The following is a 7,882-nucleotide window of genomic DNA, read 5'->3' as shown; positions in this document are numbered from 1 at the left end:
GCTCCGATTACCACGGGGACCACCGTTACCTTCACCCTCCACATCCTCTCGAGCTCTTCTCTGAGCCCTTGGTATTTCTCCAGCTTCTCGTGTTCCTATATATATATATATATACATATACATAGTTAAATATGAACATAATATTACTGTTACATATTGTTATACAGATACTATGATACAGATACTAGGTTTAGATAGTACTAAACATTAGAGAATTTTAAATGTTCATGTATAGGGAAATCACTGGTTACAAATTGCCAACCATTCAAGAGATTTAGCAGAAATGAACAGATTTTTAATGTCAGAGAAAGAAATGATCAGCACTCATCGATCCACTCATTTTTTTTTTTGTTTCAGTAGAATCTTTTTTCTTATTTTTATTTTTCTTAGTTTTTTATACTTTACAGACAGTTTCTAACATGTCTCAAATGATTCAAACAGTGAAAAGATGGAACAGAAAATGTTTGAACTGCATTGTAATCTTTACTTTCTCTATAAGGACTTGGTCAAGTTGCTAGCTATCCAGTCTTTAAGCAGTGTTGGCAACTTAGCAACTTTGTCGCTATATTTAGCGAGTTTTCAGACCCTCTTCCTATCCAGGAAGGATATAAAGCATCTGAGGAATCAGTCCTTAAAAATAGGTCTCAAAACTGTTTTGAATTTGAGGTTTTAGCTTGACTAACACTGATCCTTTGTATCTTTAATGCCATGCAAAATTATCAGCTATAAAAACCTCACCACTGACATCAGGCCATTCACGACACGCCACGCTGGACATAAATCATGTTTTCTGTAGCTCTGCTCCTGTTGTTGGCAGCTGGAAGTGAGTCTCTGTGGATTTATCACTGTCATCAGTTTTTCTTTTTCTGTGAATGTTGAAAGATTGTAACAATTTTCTTTTGTTGTTGTTGTTTTTATCAGGTGTGAAGTGCGAACAGCTATTTCAGCCAGACACTGTGACTGTCCAGCCAGGTCAGAGTCTGACCATCACATGTCGGGTCTCTTATTCTGTTGGTAACCATCACACAGCTTGGATCAGACAGCCTGCAGGGAAAGAACTGGAATTTATTCAAAGTGCACGTGTTGGATACAGCACACTCTACAAAGATTCACTAAAGAACAAGTTCAGTATCAACTTGGACTCTTCCAGCAACACAGTGACTCTAAATGGACAAAATGTGCAGCCTGAGGACACGGCTGTGTATTACTGTGCGAAACACCCACAGTAACACAAACCATCAGCAAACCTGAACAAAAACATAGTGAAGCCCTAACATTTGTAACATGAAGCCGCCAGAGGAGGCGCTGTCAGTCCATTAATGATTTCAAGACATTCAAGACATTGATAAAATTGCCAATAATTAGTATTTTTGATCAAACTGAATGTCCATGCTCAAGATGACCTTGATCTTGATCTAATTTTAATCTATAATATTGTGATATTAAAATAACTGACTTTGATCTGCAATTTAGTGGCAACAAAATATAACTTGGTATATAAAATCAATAAAATCATCCTTGTTTGCTGTTTGTTTGCCCCGACCAAACCGAAGTTAAGAACTCTTTATTTTACTTGTTTGTAACTGTAAGAGTAATTACATTTTCCTGAAACATTTCAATGATCTAAATCATAACAGCATTACAAATGTAGGTACTGGTCAGCCTCACTGAGATTTTGTGTTATTTTGTTTTTATTCATAAGTACCAAAAAACAGCATTCTGCTTTCAAAGCACGGTCTGCCAGGAGGAACATTAATTTCATCATATTTTTTTTCTGTAGTTTATTGGGATAAACACTGAAAAAAACTATGAAAAAACTATGAAAAAACTATGAAAAAAACAAACAGACAAGCAAACGAAATAATCAAATTAACTTTTTTGATACTTGAAAAGTGATGATCTTACTCTGTTTTACAGAGGTGTATAAGAATTCATTTCTCCATGATGAGGAGTCATCTAGAAAACTGACCTTTTTATATCTTCGGTCAAGTCCACTTCGTATCACACTTTAAAACATTATGTCCCACTTCAAGCTAACATCCCAGGTAGTACAATAAAATGGTGTATCTTAACCCAAGCCAGGATCTTTTGCTAAATCTAATCACAAAGTTTCAAACTGTAGCTGAAAAACAAAACAAAACTAAATAATTAAACAAACAAATAAAACACACACAAAAATGTTGTTACATCCATTTTATGTAACACGATCATATCAGTTTGATATTCATAACTTATGTGATATATTTGCAGATGATCGTTCTCTCAGGACAGTGCTTGTCATCAGATTTAAAGCCATAAAAATGACTTAAAGAAATATAAGAAGGTCCTGATGGTTGCTCCTCTCTTTTCTATCAGTACATCAAAAGTTTAATGACAGTGGTAAGTGCTATTTTTTGAAGATAAGATCATTATAACAAATGCTATTTTTCCTTTGAAAATATCAATAACTTATTAAAAAAATTAAATACTGAAGTGTTGCAAAGGCAATCGTGTGTTTTAAGGCACTGATAGTGGATATAGAGACAGTGCTTTTTATTAAATGAATTTAAATAGAGCAGCTTGAGTTAACAACAACATAATTTTAAGTCTTTAGATTACAAAATGAAAATATGAAAATGCAATTTTTTCAAAACGTCTGAGTGACTGGCTCTACTGGGCTATTTTCCACTCCCACCCAGTGATATTCTGATGCAAATCTTTAGTCTGTGCAGAGTACTTCTATAATTCTGACTTGTCTTGTATTTTATGTGCAGCATGAGACGTCACATCTCCAGCCTCAAAATGATGAATCTAGTCACTCTGCTGCTGGTTGCTCATTTTCTGCCCAGTAAGTTTTGCTTTTTGCTTTGTCTCTATAAGACATTATTATATCACATTCAAGCTGTGATCCATAATACATGCCAGATAACTGTCTCAGTTTGTTTTTAGACTCTTAAATTCTTAAATCTCATCAGGTGTCACAGGTCAGAGTATGGAATCCATTCCTTCTAGTCCAGTCGTGAAAAGACCCGGGGAGACTCTGAGTCTTTCCTGCAGGGGATCTGGCTTTACATTTAGTTGCTGCAGTATGCACTGGAATCGACAACCTGCAGGAAAAGCGTTGGAATGGTTGGGGCGCGTTTATAGCTCTGGCAGTGGAACTGACTATTCAAGCAGTCTGCGAGGACGAATAGAAATCACCAAAGATAACAGCAACAGCATGACCTATCTGAGACTATCAAACCTAAAGCCAGAGGACTCTGCAATGTATTACTGTGCCAAAGAGTCACAGTGTTTCAAGTAATCTGAGAGTCTGTACAAAAACTCCACAGAAACCATTTTTTACAAAGACCTGAGGGGGGCAGTGGAGAATCACACCGAACCCACTATGGAAGCACCACCAGGTGACTTTGTGTCTTGCAACACAAATTCAGGAGGTATAAAATAAATATATTAATATAAATTAAACTTTAAATCATTCAATTTAAATTTTAAGTTACATTTTTTTAATAATTGCTTTCTCTGACAAGTTGGCAATAATGTATTTATGTTTGCACGAATTATTATTAAGTTCGACCAGGAACACCTTTCAAAGCAGGAATATTTATCAGATTTAACTGTTTTCATAAGTATTGGCACATTCTTTTTTGATACAACTATTCATTTTTAGTGACCTAGCAGGCTTGAACCAAGTAATATCTTATTATGAGGTGACAGGTGTACCACGGTGCTGCCCATTGGTGTATAGAAATGCTGACAGAAGTCAAATATTTGTATTAATATTCAGCATGTTTCTTCTTCTACTTCTTCTTCTTCTTTTTCCTTTCCTTTCCTTCTTCTTCTTCTTCTTCTTCTTCTTCTTCTTCTTCTTCTTCTTATTATTATTATTATTATTATTATTATCCTCACCCTTAACACTTTTGTGGTTAATGAAGGTATTAAAACATGGATGACCAGGTGATGCCATCTGCTAATTTATAAGGTCATCCTGTGTAATCGAAAGCATCATTATTCAGAATAGAATACAGCACAGAGACTGTGTGACTGACCTACATGACTGTACATTTAGCAGAGAAATGGCTTTTATCATGAACCCACCTGAGTTTGTGGCTGTTGTTCTTATTCTGTCAATTTACTGGGCTGGTAAGAACATGATATTACTTTTACAAACATTATCAAAAAAAGACAAACAACATGCTGTAAATATAGAAGCCAGTAATATGATCGTCTGTAGGTTATGACAGTCAAACACAGAGATGGACCCACAAACTGACCTGTACATACTCGGGCTTCAGTAGTGTTGTCTATGCAGCTTGGATCAGAAAACAACTGCAACTCAACTCAGACTAACAGAAACAATACAGCAGAAGCACTGCAGCACATGAAAAGGAAACATGATTAAAACACAACACGTCAAACCAAGTCAAAATTATTTTTCTGTTATAGAAAATATATTTAGCTTATTAACAAAGTCAAAGATCCAGTAAAACCAGTTTATTCAATTGTGCTTAAAATATGGAAAAATTTCAGTATTTTCTGACTTAAAAGTAAGTTTATAGTTACCATCCAGGGCATTATGTCTTTAGATTAACTAGCTGTTTTGTATCATCTGGCTTAATGTATTTTTCTAACAATATTGCCAAAGGGAAGAGGAAGCATTTATAATGTAAATACTACACAAATACACCCTCTGTTGTGAGCACGGTAGTTTCTTGACTGAATGCATGCCATATGTAAATCAATCTTCTCACATATCACCTTATAAAAGAGTGAAGTGTACCTGTGCATCAGTGAGAGAACAGAAGAGCTCACATCAGTTTCTTTAACATCAGCCATGATGTCTGTGACTCTGATGCTGCTGCTGGTAGTTGGATCCTGTGAGGAGATGAATGATAAATGCAGCTGAAATGCAGAACATTCAGAGGAATAATGGAAATAATGTTTATTTCTTTTTCTACAGGTGTGTACAGTATTGATCTCATCCAGTCAGACTCAGCGGTTGTGCAGCCTGGAAAATCTGTAACCATCACCTGTCAGGTCTCTGGTTATTCTTTGACTGATCGCAACTATGCAACAGGTTGGATCAGACAGAGTGAAGGAAAAACTCTGGAGTGGATTGTGCTTCGGTGGGGCAGCGGTGTATATAATCAAAACAATGCTTTGAAGAACAAGTTACTCCACCACACATACAGTTCTACTTCATCTGTAACACTAACAGGATTGAATTTGCAGCCTGAGGACACAGCTGTTTATTATTGTGTGCGTAGCCCACAGTGACACAAGTCTCCCAGAGCCCTGCAGAAATACCTCAAAATAATGAGAATCCACCACAAATTGCACATCCAATCAACTTAACGTTAAGTTAATAATTCCTCTTTAATCTTCTTTTATTTATTTATCTATTTATCTAAATTTGTACCACATGGCTTAATGGATTTTTCTAACAATTTTGCCAAATGGAAGGGGAAAGGGAATCGTGTGTAAATAGTACACAGATTACCAAACTGAATGTATCTTTTTCAAGTTTAGTAGTGAGAAAAAAAATGCCCGTAGTGTTATTGTTACTGTTACACAGGTAGATGAAATTAGACCTTTTTCGGACTATACCTTGTTTGACCTTGTATCTTAACAGTTAATGCAATACTTTTGATAAATCCCTTGAATAAGGCTGAAGGACTGAATTTTCATCATCTATTGATTGTTTGATTTAGAATTAACTGTGGGGCTGCACAGAGGCAAAAATACAAAACTGAGTCTTTGTACAAGAAATGATGTGCATCCTTGTAGAGATAAATACATACTATAAAAGTACAAGTAATTAATGCTTGTGCCAGTGTTTAAAATAATCAATGGTCTATTGTAAAATTATATTCATACATGATATCATAAAATGAATAATTATTAAAAATTGTGTATGGAGCACTTAAAGCAAGTTTCTGACATAGAGAACCGATTTTTGAGATGATCTAACAAAATAGTTCTTTATTTAGATATTCACTACAAGATGGAGGTACAATTGTTCTGTAGTGTGGCTTTTTAGGGGTTTTTGGCAAAAAGCTACTTATGACTGTCTGAAAACTATGCTAAGAAGGTATAATGGTGGATGAACTGAAACATGGTTTTTGGTTAAGGAGGAGGGGTTCATGCAAACTTAAAATTTAGAGTATCTTCATATATGGTATAAACAAAGGTCAGGGACTGGCTCTTACAGACACACTGCAGATGGTAAAACTGACTTAACAATGATCCGATCGCTTTATTTAGTTGTTTCTCTCATTGTGTTTTTGGCCTTCCTTGGTAAGGATATAAAAATCTGTCAGATTAACAAAGACATATTCATAAAATATGATTGTACTGACCGCTGTTAACATTTTATAGGTACTGAGGGTCAAACTCTGACTCAGTCTGAATCAGTGGTTAAAAGGCCTGGAGACTCCCACAGACTGACCTGTACATACTCAGGGTTCAGTAGTGATTATGATACTGCTTGGATCAGACAGGCTCCTGGAAAAGGACTGGAGTGGATTGCTTGGATCAACTATGGTGGTAGTAGCACCTACCACTCTCAGTCAGTCAGAGGCCGGTTTACCATCTCCAGAGACAACAGTATAAAGCAGGTGTATCTGCAGATGAACGGCCTGACAACTGAGGATTCAGCTGTTTATTATTGTGCTCGGGAGCCACAGTGATACAAGCGGCAGCAATGCTGTACAAAAAGTTACCATGCCAAGTTTTAGATCATGGAATAAAATTCTGTTTATAATTTGTATCAGAGTAATTAGACTAAATATTCATCTTGATTTGAATGTATGCCACTGTGTTTTGTTTGTTTGTTTGTTTGTTTTTAATCCAGTTCCTTCTACCTTTACTTACTTGGCTGGAGACAGGAACAGTGGAAGCACGATGATGATAACTGTATGCCCATCACATTCAAAGATATTAATTTGAGTTTAACTGTTTAAGTTGTAAACTCAATCTAGCCAATTAATTTTTTTCCCTTTTCACAAATTTTTGAATATACTTTTGAATAATATAATGAATATTCTGCTGTTTATTGTTGTTTGTTAGAGTCACAGTGACTGACATTTGTTCAGCAGCTATATAAAGCAGTACACACATATGAGGAGGAGTTAGTGCGACCAGACTTCTTCTATTTCTATTTATCTGGCTGTCTATACACTCACCAGCCTTTTGTTAGGCACAACTAGTCAACAACTTGCTAACATAGATATCTAATCATTTAATCACATAACAGCAACATGGCCATGATAACCTGCAGTACAACATGGTTGCATGTGTCATATGGTTTCCTGTCTTGTATCAATAGTTCAGGGTTTTGTTGCTGTTGTAATTTTCAGCATATTTTCTAGGAAGACTTTGAATCTTTTAATACCAACTGAGCATGATTTAAACTCCACTGCCCACCTGAGTATTGTTTTTTTTTTTTTTTTTTTTTTTTTTTTTTTTTTTAAGCTCTTTTTTTATTGAAATTTTTTATAGTACAACACAAACAAATGTTGAACACCCTCACATGCACACATCCATCCATACATCAAACCTGCCTACATCACATTCAAATGTAGAAATAAGCATAGTTCTCACAATAATACAAAAATACAATGGGTTAGGATAGACAAGATTCTCCCCTCCTTTCCTTCTTCTTTTCCTTTTTTTTTTCATAAATGTCCTTCACCTCCACTCCCTAAAATAGTCATATATGGCTTCCACATATTCACAAAGTCCCATTGTTTGCCCTTGGCAATATATGTCAGTCTTTCCAGGCCTAGAGAGATTGCAATTTCCTTCTTCCAGAGTCCCATGGAGGGAGCATCCATACTCTTCCAACATAGCGCAATGGCTCTTCTGGCTTGAAGTAGTCCATAGTCCAGTAATTTAGTTTTTT

The sequence above is a fragment of the Haplochromis burtoni genome, unplaced genomic scaffold (assembly GCF_018398535.1).
Source record: "Haplochromis burtoni strain Fernald_Lab_line unplaced genomic scaffold, NCSU_Asbu1 Contig_424, whole genome shotgun sequence".
NCBI lineage: Eukaryota > Metazoa > Chordata > Actinopteri > Cichliformes > Cichlidae > Haplochromis > Haplochromis burtoni.
This window is presented reverse-complemented; position numbering follows the sequence as displayed.